This window comes from Canis lupus, chromosome 6, assembly GCF_003254725.2.
Source record: "Canis lupus dingo isolate Sandy chromosome 6, ASM325472v2, whole genome shotgun sequence".
Classification (NCBI taxonomy): Eukaryota; Metazoa; Chordata; class Mammalia; order Carnivora; family Canidae; genus Canis; species Canis lupus.
In genome coordinates, this window is record NC_064248.1 from 20,867,503 (window position 1) to 20,883,768 (window position 16,266).

General features: G+C 42.9%; 1 pseudogene; it reads left to right on the forward strand.

The window, feature by feature from the left end:
* Window positions 1-15,311: 15,311 nt before the first annotated feature.
* Window positions 15,312-15,843, forward strand: LOC118354981 (peptidyl-prolyl cis-trans isomerase FKBP3-like; annotated as a pseudogene).
* The last annotated feature ends 423 nt before the right edge of the window (window positions 15,844-16,266 follow it).

The following is a 16,266-nucleotide window of genomic DNA, read 5'->3' on the forward strand; positions in this document are numbered from 1 at the left end:
TATCAGATTAAAAAAATTTTCCAGTTAAAGATAAAGCATACCTTGTTTTTTAAGGCCAGGAGTGGACAATTTGCTAGAATCAAAATACTCGGTTCCTTGATAGCTAGTGAGGTTTTTTTAGTGAGGCTCAAATTCAAAGGCTTTATTTTAGGCTCAAATATATGGAAATTTATATTGGGATTCAAAATCATAGATTAAAGATGTCTAAATAGTATTAGGAAAACTGGCTAACCTTATTAAAAAAAAAAAAAAGGTGAATGTCTGCTTCATTCTGTACCTAAAGATAAATTCTAAAAAAACCTAAGGTTAAAATGTAAAAGAAAGACTATAAAAAGTACTAAAATAAAACACAGGCAAAAGCTTTCATAATCATAAAAGGGGAGAGGCATGACACACATATGAGACACCTATTATATAATAAAAGGGTCTATTGACCTAACCAGATAAAATATGGAACTTCTTTTTTTTTTTTAAGATTTTCCTTATTTATTCATGAGAGACACAGAGAAAGAGGCTTAGACACAGGCAGAGGGAGAAGCAGGCTCCATGCAGGGAGCCCGACGTGGGACTCGATCCCGGGTCTCTAGGATCACGCCTTGGGCTGAAGGTGGTGCTAAGCCGCTAAGCCACCAGGGCTGCCCAAATATGGAACTTCTAAGACAGAAAGGAAAAATGAAAAAAAAAAAAAAAAACAACAAACAAAAAAAGAAAGTAAAAATGATTACCAGGAACAAGAAAAATGAAAAACTGGGGGGAAAAATATTGCACACAAGGATAAAGTGTTACTCTCTATACTATGTACAGTTCTTACAAAGCAATGTGAAAAAAATCAGAGAAAAGTGGTCAAAAAGCACAAACAGGGAATTTGTAAATAAAAAATTCACAATAATATGTGAAAAGACAGTCATCTTAAGTGTAAGAACATCAGTGAGACATCACTTTTTCTTTACTGACTAGACTGATAAATTAGAGGTTTGATAATATCCAGTGTTGAAAAGTATGTGGTAAAACAGGCTCTCTTGTACATAACTGATGAGAATGTAAATATAAATGAGAATATTTTGACAACACATATCACAGAGTAAAATATTATATGCTCTGCTCTGACCTATCAGGTCAGTTTCATTTCTAGGAATTTACCTTATGGGGATAAATAGATAGTATGAAACGATTTACACACAATGTTGACTGCCACAGTATTTTTAATAGCAAATTAATATGGAAGCCATATAAATGTCCATTAACAGAAGACTACTTAAGTAAGTGGTTGTTCTAAATGATGATGTGAACTAGAGGCTGGCGAACTATGGCCTATGGGCCAGCTCTGGATGGTTGCCTATTATTTTATTGACTAAAAGCTAAGAAGGTTTTTACATTTTAAATGTTTATTAAAGACCTCTATAATATCCTCTTGATCTACAGAGTCAAAAATGTTAACTATCTGGCCCTTTAAAAAAAATGTCAGTTTCTGTATATAGATCTCTATGTAGTATTGTACAAATTTTGGAATAAAGATGTGGTTTCTAGGGGCACCTGGATGGCTCAGTCCTCTGGGCCTTCGACTCTTGATTTTGGCTCAGGTCATGATCTCAGGGTCATGGGATTGAGCCCTGCCTGGAGCTCTGTGCTCAGCAACGGAATCTGCTTGAGATTCGCTCTTTCCCTCTGCCCCTCCCTCTGCTTGTGTTCTCTCTCTCTCTCTCAAATAAACAATGTAGTGTCTAAAACAGCATGTGTTGGGATGCCTGAGTGGTTGAGCATCTGCCTTTGGCTCAGGGCATGATCCAGGATCTGGGATCAAGTCCTGTATTGGGCTTCCTGCATGAGCTTGCTTCTCCCTCTGCCTCTGTCTCTACCTCTCTCTTTGTGTCTCTCATGAATAAATGAATAAAATCTTTAAAAATATATATAAATAAATAAAATGGCATGTGTCATATGATTCCATTCAGGTAAAATTAAATACATATGCCACCTATGACTGGACATTGAGATTCCTGAAATATGGTCACTATTGCATTGTCACTATCTTCGAATGATATAAAAGATCTGTTTTAAATTTTACTGGTAGGGGTGCCTGGGTGGCTCAGTTGGTTAAGCATCTGCCTTCAGCTCAGGTCATAATCCCCAGAGTCCTGGGATGAGCCCCACATCAGGCTCCCTGCTCAGTGAAGAGTCTGCTTCTCCCTCTCCCACTCCCTCTCCTCCCCACTTGTGCTCTCAAGTAAATAAATAAAATTTTAAATAAATAAATAAATAAACTCTACTGGTGGTCATAAAAGAGAGCCTAATGATATATACAAAGACATTGTGTTCCATATTGGTTTCTTGTTGTTGTTGTTTTTAAAGACTTTATTTATTTATGAGAGAGAGGGGAGGGAGGGGCAGAACACAGGCAAAGGAAGAAGCAGGCTCCATGCAGGGAGCCCAACTCGGGACTCGATCCCAGGTCTCCAGGATCAGGCCCTGGGCTAAAGGCGGCGCTAAACTGCTAAGCCACCGGGGCTGCCCAGTGTTCCATATTGTAATGACATTAGTTCCCTTTGAGTTATGAATTTAATGCCAATGTAAGTAAGACACCAGGAGTTTGGGAGAACTCAGTAAAGTGATGTTAAATACATTAAAATAGGGATCCCAGGGTGGCTCAGTGTATTTAGCGCCTGCCTTCAGTCCAGGGCATGATCCTGGAGTCCTGAGATCAAGTCCCATATCAGGCTCCCTGCATGGAGCCTGCTTCTCCCTCTGCCTGTGTTTCTGCCTCCCTCTCTGTGTGTGTCTCTGAATAAATAAATAAAATCTTAAAAAAATAAATAAATAAATAAATACATTAAAATAATTCTAGCTGCTGTGGCACATAAACCTTTCATTTCAGGGGTTAAATGCATTAAATGTGTGGTGGGTTTGGTTGCTATTGATTGTTACCACCCCTGAGTGCTCTGCCAGGGCGTTGTCTCTGCAGTGACTCACAGACCAGCTGCTTCCATCCTGTTTCCCCCCACCTGTTAGAAATTTTAGGCTTCCAAGGTGGTCAGAAAAGGAGAACAGGAAAGGTCCAGAACGAGACCCACTTCTTAGCCACATTGAGGGCAACATGACCCCTATTGTCTCCACTCATATCCTGTGGCTGAGAACTAGTCACATTGGCCAAATCTTAGAGGCAAAGAGGAGCTGGGAAGTGTAGTCTGAAGCTGGCCAGCAGCTTCCCCACCCCCATCTTCCCAATGCTGTAGGAGGCGGGAATGAATATTTGGGGAATAGCTAACTAAGCCTGCCAATGAATTTCTAAGGTAAAGGCACAGTGAGAATATTCAGGAAAGAAATAGAAGTAGAGGGAACTGGCTCCACTAGGTACCAAATAACAATAATTAAAATAGATTAAATAGTTTAGAAATGGAGAAGAAACAGGGATCCCTGGGTGGCGCAGCGGTTTGGCGCCTGCCTTTGGCCCGGGGCACGATCCTGGAGACCCGGGATCGAATCCCACATCGGGCTCCCGGTGCATGGAGCCTGCTTCTCCCTCTGCCTGTGTCTCTGCCTCTCTCTCTGTGACTATCATAAATTAAAAAAAATAATAATAAAAAAGAAATGGAGAAGAAACAGACAAGCCACTGGTACTAAATAAAAAGCCTATGAATAGCCACAAATATTTTTAGGAATTTAGTTGACGATAAAAGTGAAGTTTCCAATGGGTGGGAGTACAAGGAGAGTGGGGACAATGAGTAACCTTTGGGAAAATAAAACTAGATCATTTATCTCTTTCCTACAAAAAAAAGATAATCAGTTTCAGATAGAGCAAAAATTTAGATGTAAAAAATGTAAAGGAATGAGGGTTCTTACTATTGAAATGGAGATGATCTTCCCAAGCAGGACACAAAACCCATACCATGTACAGAAAACCACTGACAATCTGACAAACCTGCAAAAGCAATCCAAAGGAAAAAGCCTTTCCAACAATTTATGGTGACGTAATTAGAAATCCACAGGCAAAATAAAGAAATAAAAATTAAAAAAAGAAGAACCTCAACCAAAGTCTCACATCTCATAAAATAATGAATTCAAAATGGATCGTAAATGTATGTGTAAATTCTAAAAAAAAAAAAAAAGGAGAATAACTTCAGGACTTAGAACTAGGCAAGATAGGGGATCCCTGGGTGGCGCAGTGGTTTGGTGCCTGCCTTTGGCCCAGGGCACCATCCTGGAGACCCGGAATCAAGTCCCACATTGGGCTCCCGGTGCATGGAGCCTGCTTTTGCCTGTGCCTCTGCCTCTCTCTCTCTCCCTCTCTGTGTGACTATCATAAATAAATAAAAATTGAAAAAAAAAACCAGGCAAGATAAAGAGTTCATAGATTTGGTACCAATAAGTAGGATCCATGAAAGTAAAAATTAATAAATTGAACTTTACCTAAAAAATATTTTTTTGCTCTTCAGAAAATTCTGTTAAGAGGATGACATGACCAGCTTCATCCCAAGGGAAAATATTTTCAAATCACAAGTCTGACAAAGGGCCAGTGTCTAGAGTATATATATAAAAAAAAAATTCTTAAAAGTCAATAGTAAGAAAAAAACAAAATAAAAAAACCCCAAAGCCAAAAGCCAAAATAACACAAAATCCAGTTTAGAGGGCATCTGGGTGCTCAGTGGTTTAGCATCTGCATTGGCTCAGAGTGTGATCCTGGGGTCCTGGGATTGAGTCCCGCATTGGGCTCCCTGCAGGGAGCCTGCTTTTCCCTCTGCCCATGTCTCTGTGTCTCTCTGTGCGTCTTTCATGAATAAATAAATAAAATCTTTAAAAACAAAAACAAAATTCGGTTAGAAAATGGGCAAGAGACACAAACAATCCACCCAAGAGGATACACAGATGGCAAATAAGCCCATGAAAAGCCGTTGAACAGCATTAGGCATGAGGGAAACGCAAATTCAAACCTTGACAAGATCTCCCTTTGTAGCTACCAAGATGGCTAAAGTTTAAGAAAAAGTGTGACAACCCCAAATGCTGACAAGAGTGTGGAGAAACGGGATCACTCGTACAACTGCTGGTCAGAATGTGTAGCAGCGTATGGCCAGCTGGAAAACAGCTTGGCAGTTTTAAAAACCTACATGTCACATTAATAAAGTAATATTGGATTATTTTTATTTTTTTTTTTAACTTATGATAGTCACACACAGAGAGAGAGACACACACACAGGAGGAGGGAGAAGCAGGCTCCATGCCGGGAACCCGACGCGGGACTCGATCCCGCATCTCCAGGATCACGCCCTGGGCCAAAGGCAGGTGCCAAACCGCTGCGCTACCCAGGGATCCCCGTAGTATTGGATTATAAGGCAAAGTATGGAATACATATCCATGAATCCATGCTGATGCAAATCAATGAATAAATAAACAAATGAGGGAGAAGAAAGACATCTCCTGTGCAGAAGAATTCCAGATAATTTCCAAAGAAACTATCCTCAAGGAGGTGAAGCATCTCTGTGCATGGTGACTTCCTTACAAAAGAATAGTATGGAAAGGTGGTAAAAAAGAGTAATTTACGATGGAAAATCTGTGTGATCAAGGTCAACGTCATGTTGATTGTAGGGACCCTTGGTACAATATGATGAAAATAATTCAAACATGCAACAACTTGAATGAAATCTCCAGAAGTATGCTATGCTGAGTGAGGAAAAGCCACCCCCAAAAGGTTCCATACTGAAGGATTCTTATTCATGTTGTGCCCAAGATCGCGAATCTGAGAAACCGCCAAGGAGCCCACACCGATGCAATCACACGAGGGCTTATTTACAAGCTCGAGCCTGGGTCCAGGTATACCCGACGCAGCGGAGCAGGGACTTGGACCCCAGACCAAGAGGCTTAGCAACTTTATAGGGGCCAGTGGCCAAGGGGATACGCAGAAAGTTGCACAGTCGTGCTGGTCCGCTGAGCCGGATTTCCGATTAGGGTGTGTCCTGGTCTTTGACTAGGGCGGGGCAGTGCCCTAAGTAATAAGCGGGTCAGCACAAGGCGGGTGCAGCCCAAAATGGTCAGTCCTGCTCTGTTTGTCCAGGGGTGGGGGTTGTTCAATTTCCTGGGTCCCACAATTCATAAAACATTCTTAAGGGGATCCCTGGGTGGCTCAGCGGTTCGGCGCCTGCCTTTGGCCCAGGGCGCGATCCTGGAGTCCCGGGATCGAGTCCCGCGTCGGGCTCCCAGCATGGAGCCTGCTTCTCCCTCCTCCTGTGCCTCTGCCTCTCTCTCTCTCTCTCTCTATCATGAATAAATAAATAAAATCTTTAAAAAAATTCTTAAAATGACAAATTATAGAAATGGAGAAAAACAGTGTCAAGGTTTCAAGAGGAGGTGGGGGTGGAAGGGAATGGGTGTGGCTGTAAAAGCCTCCATCAGGGGTCTTTGTGGTGATGGAAATACTCTGTATCTTGGTTGTATCAATGCCAATATCCTGGGTGTGATAATGTACTGTATTTGTGAGATGTCACCTTGGAGGAAACTGGGTAAAGGAACACCAGATCACACTATACTTTCCTGAGAACTGTGTGTGAACTTGCACTTATCTCAAAATAAAAAGTGTAATTAAAAATTTTTTTAAAAAGGCAGGGGCGCCTGGGTGGCTCAGCGGTTGATGTCTGCCTTTGGCTAAGGGTGTGATCCCGGGGTCCTGGGATCGAGTCCCACATCAGGCTCCCTGCATGGGGCCTGCTTCTCCCTCTGCCTATGTCTCTGCCTCTCTCTGTGTGTCTCTCATGAATATATAAATGAAATCTTTTTTAAAATGAAGAAGCAAAAAAAACTAGAAACTACTGAAATGACCACCAACAGTTAAATACTTTCTGCTACTTCATCTAAACCAAGAAATTCCAGACAATTGATACAAATGAGATAAATCCATATGCACTCATATAGAAAGACTACTACATTATTAAAAATATTTTATTCATTTATTCATGAGAGACAAAGAGAGAGGCAGAGACATAGGCAGAAACCTCCCCATGGGGACCCTGATGCGAGACTCAAGTCTGGGACCCCAGGATCATGCCCTGAACTGAGCCAAAGGCAGATGCTCAACCACTGAGCCACCCAGGTGTCTCGACTACATTTTTTATTAAATGAAACTATAAATGTTTTACTAAGTGAAAAAGCAAGGTAAAGTGTAGTATATGGAGTGTGAGCACTTTCCTGTACATTTTTTAAAGGATGTGTGTGTGTGTGTGTGTGTGTGTGTATAATTGCAAAGAGTATAATTTCCAGGATATTATAAACATTGTAGTTTTAAAATCATTATGTCATTCCTCCAAAGCTATGCAATGGAATGCAAATAACATATTGACTTTTATATATACCCAACAATTATTTTATTTTATTTTTTAGAAAAAAATTTAAGAGATTTTATTTGTTTACTTGAGAGAGTCCGAGCAGTGGGAGGAGCGGAGGGAGAGGGAGAAGCAGACTCCCCTCTGAGCAGGGAGCCCGATGTGGGGCTTGATCGCAGGACCCCAGAATCACAAGCTGAGCTGAAGGCAGACACTTAACCGACTGAGCCACCCAGGAGCCGCCAACAACCATTTTTAAAATATGCAAATAAGCTCATCTTAAGCAGTTGGAAATTTTATACAGTTCCTGTTTACTCCTTGAATTTCCATTTTCATTTTACTTAACCCCCATCCCAGATTTTATTAAGCCAAAAAATTTTTATTGATCATCCTATCATACCTCTCCCCCCAATAATATATGTAATATATTATGGAATATTGCATATATGATACATACACACATACATAGAGAAATTAATACTTTTATAAATTTTCTGTGACCACTGCCTCTGAATGTTCATTTTATCCCCTTCTGGATTGAGTTATCATCACAACTATTAGTAGTAAACAATGGATCTGTATAACGCAACTGCACTACAAATGTTGATAATTAATTACTAAACATAAAAAAATTTATTGGGGATCCCTGGGTGGCGCAGCGGTTTGGCGCCTGCCTTTGGCCCAGGGCGCAATCCTGGAGACCCGGGATCGAATCCCACGTCGGGCTCCCGGTGCACGGAGCCTGCTTCTCCCTCTGCCTATGTCTCTGCGCCTCTCTCTCTCTCTCTCTCTCTCTCTGTGTGACTATCATAAATAAATTAAAAAAAATTTATTGGAAATGTATCTTTTTTAAAGATTTTGTTTATTTGAGAGAAAGAGAGAGAGAGAGAGCATGAGTGGGATAGAGGCAGAGGGAGAAGCAGACTCCCTGCTAAGTAGGGAGCTTGACTCGGGATTCGATCCCAGGACCCTGGGATCATTGCCTGAGCCAAAGGCAGATGCTCAACCGCTGAGCCACCCAGGCACCCTGGAAATGCATCTTTTAATGAAATGGATAGAACAGATTTTATTTATTCAGTGGGTTCATATATCCCAAGATGACTATAGTTTACTTCTGCCAGACAAGGTTCAACATCAATTTCCATTTTCCATTTTTACTCTTTTTTTTAAATTTTTTATTTATTTATGATAGTCACACACAGAGAGAGAGAGAGGGGCAGAGACACAGGCAGAGGGAGAAGCAGGCTCCATGCACCGGGAGCCCGACGTGGGATTCGATCCCGGGTCTCCAGGATCACGCCCTGGGCCAAAGGCAGGCGCCAAACCGCTGCGCCACCCAGGGATCCCTCCATTTTCCATTTTTATAGATGTAGGCATGGAGCAACCTTTCACAGAAAATAAATAGAAGGGGACTGTAAGAGGTTTCCTAGAGTTATGCTACATACTTCTTTGATCATTGTATTATATGCCAAACATAACCTAGTGTCTATTCTTTAAAAAATGTTTTTTAATCTGGCCACCTGAGTGGCTCAGTTGGTTGAGTGTTCCACTCTTGGACTTCAGTTCAGGTCATGATCTCAGGGCTGTGAGATCCAGCCCTGAGTCGAACTCTGTGCTGAGAATGGAGACCGCCTAAGATTCTTTCTCCCTCTCCCTCTGCTCCTCCCCATCCTCCCACTCACACTCTTTCTAAATAAATAAATAGGTTTTAATCAAGCTGACAGTTTTTTAAAAAGATTCATTTATTTATTCATGATAGATGTAGAGAGAGAAGGAGAGAGGCAGGCACAGGCTCAGGAGGAGAGAGAAGTAGGCTCCATGCCGGGAGCCCGACACGGGACTCGATGCTGGGACTCCAGAATCACGCCCTGGGCCAAAGGCAGGCGCCAGACCGCTGAGCCACCCAGGGATCCCTCAAGCTGACAGTTCTATGGTATCTCGTTCAATTTTGTTGGAAGCAAAGACCCCTTCTCATACCTACAAAAGGATTTGCCACTTGATCATTGTTATTATTCACTTTTTCAGTGCACACACCAGTATTTCTTTCTTTTTAAAAAATATTTTATTTATTTATTCATGAGACGCAGAGGGAGAGGGAGAAGCAGGCTCCCTGTGGAGCAGGAAGCCTGACATGGGACTCAATCCCAGGATCCCAGGTTTGTGACCTGAGCTGGATGCAGATGCTTAACCGACTGAGCCACCCAGGTGCCCCCAAACCAGTATTTATAAGTGTTGCCTCCCAGGTTTGAAATCCCAGGGCAGACACCAGGCAGGATTTGGGGTGGAAAGGATGCTCTTCTGGGAGCTTGGAGGAGAACAGTGAAAAAAGGGAGCCAATCATGTGAGGTGAGGATCTGGAAACTAAGTTTCTTGAACAGTTTCTCAATCTCTCTTCATTGTCCCCACTGTATGGGGATTTTTGAGATCTTTTCCTTCCTAATCACCCTTCCACTGAGTTTTTTTTTTTTTTTTCCACTGAGTTTTAAGCCACAGATACACTACCTGTGTTGATGTACTTTGGCTCCTTGGAAATAGACACATTCCCAGCAACCCCATAGCACCTCCTGGACTTGCCCAAAGACACTGAAATGCCCAAGTTCCTTCTCAGGGGCCACTGCTGGATGGTGCTCTGTGAGTGTAGAGACCATGCATCCACTGTGAAAACTTTATACCTGGCACACAGCTTGGCATAGAATAATCATTAATGAAAGAACCAATCAACTGACGCTTGCCTTCTTCCCTGCCACCCTCACCCCGGCCACTCACACACATCTGTATTGGTTAGCTACTGAACAGTAACAAACTGTCCCCAACAGACTGACTTAAACCATTTAGCTCACGATTCTGCAAGTCTCAGGGGCACTTCTTGTCTGGGCTGACTTGCTTGATCTCAACCAGACTCTCCAGAATATCTGTGATCAGTTGGCATGTTGGCTGGGGCCTGAGTCTGGGGAGGAGCTCCTCCAGGACAGCTCATTTCTGCTCCATGTGGTCTTCCCATCCCATAGGCAAGCTGGCTTATTCACACCTTGGTCACCACATGGTTCCCCGGCAGCAAGAGGAGAAGCCCAGTGTCCAAGTACCTTCTAGTTGCTGCTCGTGTCTTGTCTCTTATCGTCCCATTGGCCAAAGCATGGCCACTCCCACTCGACACGCGAGTTGTAGAGAGAGACTTAGGCGGACTTTATGCCCATTTTTTGTGATCTGCTGCATCAGCAACACCAGCGCAAAAGCTGCTGCCCTTGGTAACTTTTTCCTATGCTTGGTTTCCTGCAATGTTCCTCCTAGCAGGATTTCACCGGAATATTCCAAGAGCCCCACTCCCTGATTCTCACTCCTCAAGGACCAGTCCTACCTCTCACTCCCTCGGTGGCCCCATCTCCTTGTTACCTCTAAATCATCTCCCCTCTGTCCTCTGGAAGCGTGATCCACCCTGAGAGTTCAGACCTCCCAGCACTCAAACTCATCCACAATTGGGAAACAATTGGTGGCTAAAATCAGAACAATGAGCCTTACCCGAGTTCCCAGAGCTCTCCCAGGTTCACTCTATTGTCCAATCTCTGAGTTTATAACAAGTTCTCTGTTTGCAGACAGAACAAGGTGATTTTGTCCTGCATTGAGCTTGGCCAGGTTTTGGATCTGGTTCCCTGCCCTTCTGTCCAGGAGTGCAACAGCCATTTGTGGTCTGGCCTGGAGAGGCACCTCACTTAAATCATCCTGCATTGGGGCAGCTGGGTAGCTCAGTGGTTTAGCACTGCCTTCAGCCCAGAGCCTGATCCTGAAGACCCCAGGATGGAGTCCCACTTCAGGCTCCCTGCGTGGAGCCTGCTTCTCCCTCTGCCTGTGTCTCTGCCTCTCTCTCTCTCCCTTCTCTCTCTCTCTCTCTCTCTCTGTCTCATAGACAAATAAAACCTTAAAAAAATAAACCATCCTGCATTATTGCAGGAGCTCTTGCTCCCAGAGGCATTGCCCTAACCCACCGCCCCCACTCCGCCCCCTACTCCTGGTGTGGATCTCGAAGCTGACAAACGTTAAGTAAGACCTTACCAATACCAAGTGTGACCATATTCATAACTACTGGGGTGACCACCATTCATGAATGCCTGAATCTCCCCCTCCCCAGCAATCTGAATTCCAAGGATGTTTACCTAGAGTAGCTATAAATCAAACACCTTGATAAGGCAGGATCACATCATCCTTCACACCGTGACTACTGAGTCATCAGAGCACTCAATTATCACGGTAATTATATTGGTTTATTTATCTGTTCATCGGCTTCACTGTCTCTCAGTGTCTGATACATAGAAGGTGCTAAATGAATACTCGTGGAATGCATAAGAATGATGACAAGCTCGGGGAAGGACTGTGAAGACAAAGGTGCTAAGTTATCGCAACAGGGGACGTGTACAGGCTAATAGGGGAGAGCTTCTCTGGGGAAGTGATATTCCCACTAAGCTTTAAGGGGAAGTCTGAGTCAGGAAAGGGAAGAGAAAAAAAAAAGGAAAGGGAAGAGCAGGTGCTCAGGCCCGCAGAGGCAGAGTCTGAGCAGGTTAAGGAAAAAAGTGCTGTGGGCAGGAGCAAAGTGGCACAGGATGAGGTGGGAGAAGTGAGGGAGGGCCAGACCACATAGGGTCCAGGGTCTTATGAGCCACATGAAGGAGACGGATTTCATACCAAGGGGAAGAAGGGTCCTCTGGGGCTTCAAGGGCGTGTGTGGGTGTGGAGAGGTCCATTTTATACTTGTGGCAGCTACCTCGGAATGAAGCTCTTACACTTTCTTTTGAAGACCTCAGCCCCTCCACATGGCTGGCTTTTAAAGCATTTGGCTCTGGACCACGCAGCCATTTTGACCTACAGGTCTTCCCTGAGGGCTCTGACCTTAAACTCACTGCCAGGGCATCTGTATAAAATGCCCAGCTTTCAGGAACAATGTTTAGGCACATCAGTTCTGCAGGCCTTTTTCACTGTCCCCAAATTTTCTAACCTCTATTCCTGAATTAATCTAGCGCCCCAGAGATATAGAATTGGACTGCACTGTTTGGCCCCCTGGAACTTTGGTATTACAGCATGGACAGGCTCACATTAAAGGGTCCTGGCAGCAGCTACACACCCAGGCCTCCAGCATTCACAGAGAGCTCACTGAGGGTGCTCACGAGAAGCTTCTTGGGTCTCCGTGTAGGAGGAGCTGTGCCTCTCTTGATCATGAAGCTGGCTGTGATTTTATGTAAACTGGAGCATGTTTCCATCCCTGTGAGGACTCGGGGGAATCAGATTTGCAGCCTGCTTCCAGTACCTGTGTGAACAATAAAATATGCACATCTCTTGTAATTTGCTGAACTTATGTTCACTGCCCTAAGCATTTATTTTCACCTTTTGTGGTGATGTAGTTCTATTAGCCCTCTCAATTCCTTTCATGGAACAAGGAGGGACATAAAAAAAGTAAACCAAAATCAAAATTCTTTGCCCATGGCAGGCATTTTATTCATAACCATCTACACCTTCCCCCTGCCCAAAGGAAAGTTAAAAAAAAAAACCTCTAAAATGAAAGTATAGTTTGATTCTGCTTTGAACTTGATAAAATTTCTGATACTATGTAAACCTATTCTCTGTGCAGTAGAGCAAACACATTCAGAATGACTTCACTTTGGGTGGCTGATGACCTAAAAGCTTTCCAATCTCTTTCTCTCTTGCCCATCTTGGATTACAAAAGCCAGAAATCCAGATATTCTGTTTCCCAGCCCTGCTTGCAATTAGACTAAGCTCCAGGGTGGCAAGATTTAGCAAATAAAGATAGGGGACAAACACCCAGGGAAATTTGAATTTCAGATGAGCTGATTAACATTCAGTATAATGTTACTGATACTTTAAAAGTTCTGTGCTATTGATCTGAAATTCGGATTTAATCTGTATCTTATTTAGCAATCCTATCTGGTTTCTACTATGAGATGTAGAGGAAAGTCTACTGGAGCACATCTGGGAACAATTTTATTCTGGATAAAAAGGTAGAGGCTACTGAAGAAAAGGCCCATCTTTTTTCCTATTGAGAATGCCACTACGATGCCTGGAAGTCTAGCAGCAACTTTATGATCATAAGGTAATAAACAACATATTAAAAGTCAACATCCTGATGAAGACAGAGCCCAAAGAGCAAACAGGTCTTTAATGATACTCTTCAATATTTTATTACTAAAACTGAAAGCATTCTAGATACTCACTGGTGTTTTGGTGGGTTTGGGGTTTTTGGGTTTTGTTTTGTTGTTTCTTGTTAGTAATTGTTTCTGCTACTAAATACTCAAAAGCCTGACATAGAACTATACTTTTGGAGGAAAAGAGCCACTCTTCATCACTGACATATAGAACAGCTCCAAAGTAAGAAATGAGCCAATCTCATAAATGTGGAAATTTATCAGGAATAAAGGAGAAAATGAAGCAGCAGGACAACCATACCTGTAAGCAATGGTGATGGCAGGGGATTTTCCTGTGCTGTTGGGAGCAAGGATAGACAGGTACATATAAGGCAACAGTCAAAGCACAAGTTCTAGAACCAAGCTGCCTGGCTTCAAGCCTACTTCCATCATTTATTGGCTCTATGACTTTGGACAAATTACCAAATGTCCATGTGCCCTTATTTCTTCATGTAAGATGAGGATGAAAACAGAACATGACACAGATGTGTTATAAGGACAGGATGAGTTAATACAAGTAAAGCTATTAGAAACACAAATATATAATTTATTAGTGATTGTGGGTGGCACACAGTCAGGCTCCCTCGCACATGCTCATCATCTAGCCAGGGGCACTCTTCCCTCACCTCTTTGTGTGACACTTCCTCTGGAAAGCTTCCTTGATGAGTCTACCATGGCTAAGTTGCTTCAGTGATGTGAATCTGTGGCTTTCCCACATGTCTGCCATGCTTTGTGGCAAGTCATGTTTAACTTCTCCAGAAATGTCTTCTCCGGAAGAATGGAAGCTCCTTAAGGACATATATCATGTGTGTCCTGCTCATCTTTTAGTAATAAAAGAATGATGGAAGGAAGGAAGTGTCAAGGAAGCGTGCATTGGGGATGGATGGTGAAGGTGTGATGTGGCAATGAAACTCAGAAAACACACAGTCCAAGGAGAGAGACAACAGCATTACATACGGCCCAGTGTCAGTCAATTGGAGAGTGAGACTATAGGTGCAGGATGAACTCCATCTCAGTGCTCTCCTTGCTGTGCTAAGAACCAGGTGTTAAGTTGTTAGGGAGGCTAGGGTGGACAAGCTCGTGATGGCCCAGAGGAGTGCAGGAGGTTGAGAATAAAGACCCAAAAGCCCAGGTGTCAGACAGTGGAAGACCAAATCATGGTGGCAGTAGGACAGGGGAGATGGATGTGAGAATTTACACTGCTTCAAAGAAAGCAACAGAATGTGGCTACTAAGTTGATGAGGAGAGCAAGAAAAAGCAAGGAGTCAATGACTCTGAGGATGCTGAGTAGAGTGGGGGTCTACTGGCAAAGAAGGCAGAGCTTCTACAGAAGAGCTACATAAAAGGGGGAAGGGATGCTGTTGCTTTGAGGAATATTGAGTTTGAGGAGCTAGGGAGACAATCAAGAGGAGATGCAAGATACCCACCTGGAAAAGCAGCCTAGGAGGCACACAGCTGGAGACAAGTTCACCAGGGAGGCAGTGGGGGGAAGATGGCGGTGGCTGTTCCACAGTGGCCCTGGACCGTGGAGCAGCTGTGCAGTGAGCGACTACCCAAGAAGGACATTATCAAGTTTCTATAGGACCACGGTTCAGATTTGTTTCTTGCAGAATGTAAGGTATTAGGAAACATTAAAAATGTGGCCCAGGGGATCCCTGGGTGGCTCAGCGGTTTAGCGCCTGCCTTTGGCCCAGGGCGCGATCCTGGAGTCCCGGGATCGAGTCCCACGTCAGGCTCCCGGCATGGAGCCTACTTCTCCCTCCTCCTGTGTCTCTGCCTCTCTCTCTCTGTCTATGATAAATAAATAAATAAATCTTTAAAAAAAAATGTGGCCCAGACAGCTAACAAGGACCATTTGGTTACAGCCTACAACCATCTTTTTGAAAGTAAGTGTTTCAAAGGTACTAAAAGTATAAGTAAAGTGTCTGAGCAGGTGAAAAATGTGAAGCCTAATGAAGATAAACCCAAAGAAAACAAATGTGAAGAGACTCTGGATGAGGGTCCACCAAAATATATAAGATATGTCCTTAAAAAAAGGAGATAAAACCAACTTTCCCAAAACGGGAGATGTTGTTCACTGCTGGTATACAGGAACACTACAGGATGGGACTGTTTTTGATACTAATATTCAAACCAGTTCAAAGAAGAAAAATGCCAAACCTTTAAGTTTTAAGGTTGGAATAGGCAAAGTTATCAGAGGATGGGATAAAGCACTCTTAACCATGAGTAAAGGAGAAAAGGCTTGACTAGAGATTGAACCTGAATGGGCTTATGGAAAGAAACCCTGACGCCAAAATTCCACCAAATGCAAAACTCATTTTTGAAGTGAAATTAGTGGATATTGATTGAAATAGCAATGCTTCAGATATAAAGCCATTAGAAATAAAACATGGCCTTGAAGAAACTTATGTAACTACAACTCGTTACTATTGTAAGGGAAGAGTCAACCGGAAAATTCAAGAACTCAGATATTGTTTACCCAATCCCCAACTTTTAATATATGTAATCCATCATAATTCCCTAAGTTTGAAATATTTTACTGCAGCTGTGTAAAATATTAGTTAAGGTGAAATGACTTTCCTTTTACCTCATGTTGTAAACTAAAAGGCTCAATAAAAACTTATTCAGTGTCCAAAAAAAAAAGTTCACCATAAGAACCAGATAGAAGATCAATATGGAAATCAAGGACTTGACAAGCAGTATAAATAAACTGGATCTGACAGACATCTACAGAACATTCTACCCAACGACAGCATACTGCACGCTTTTCTCAACGTTCT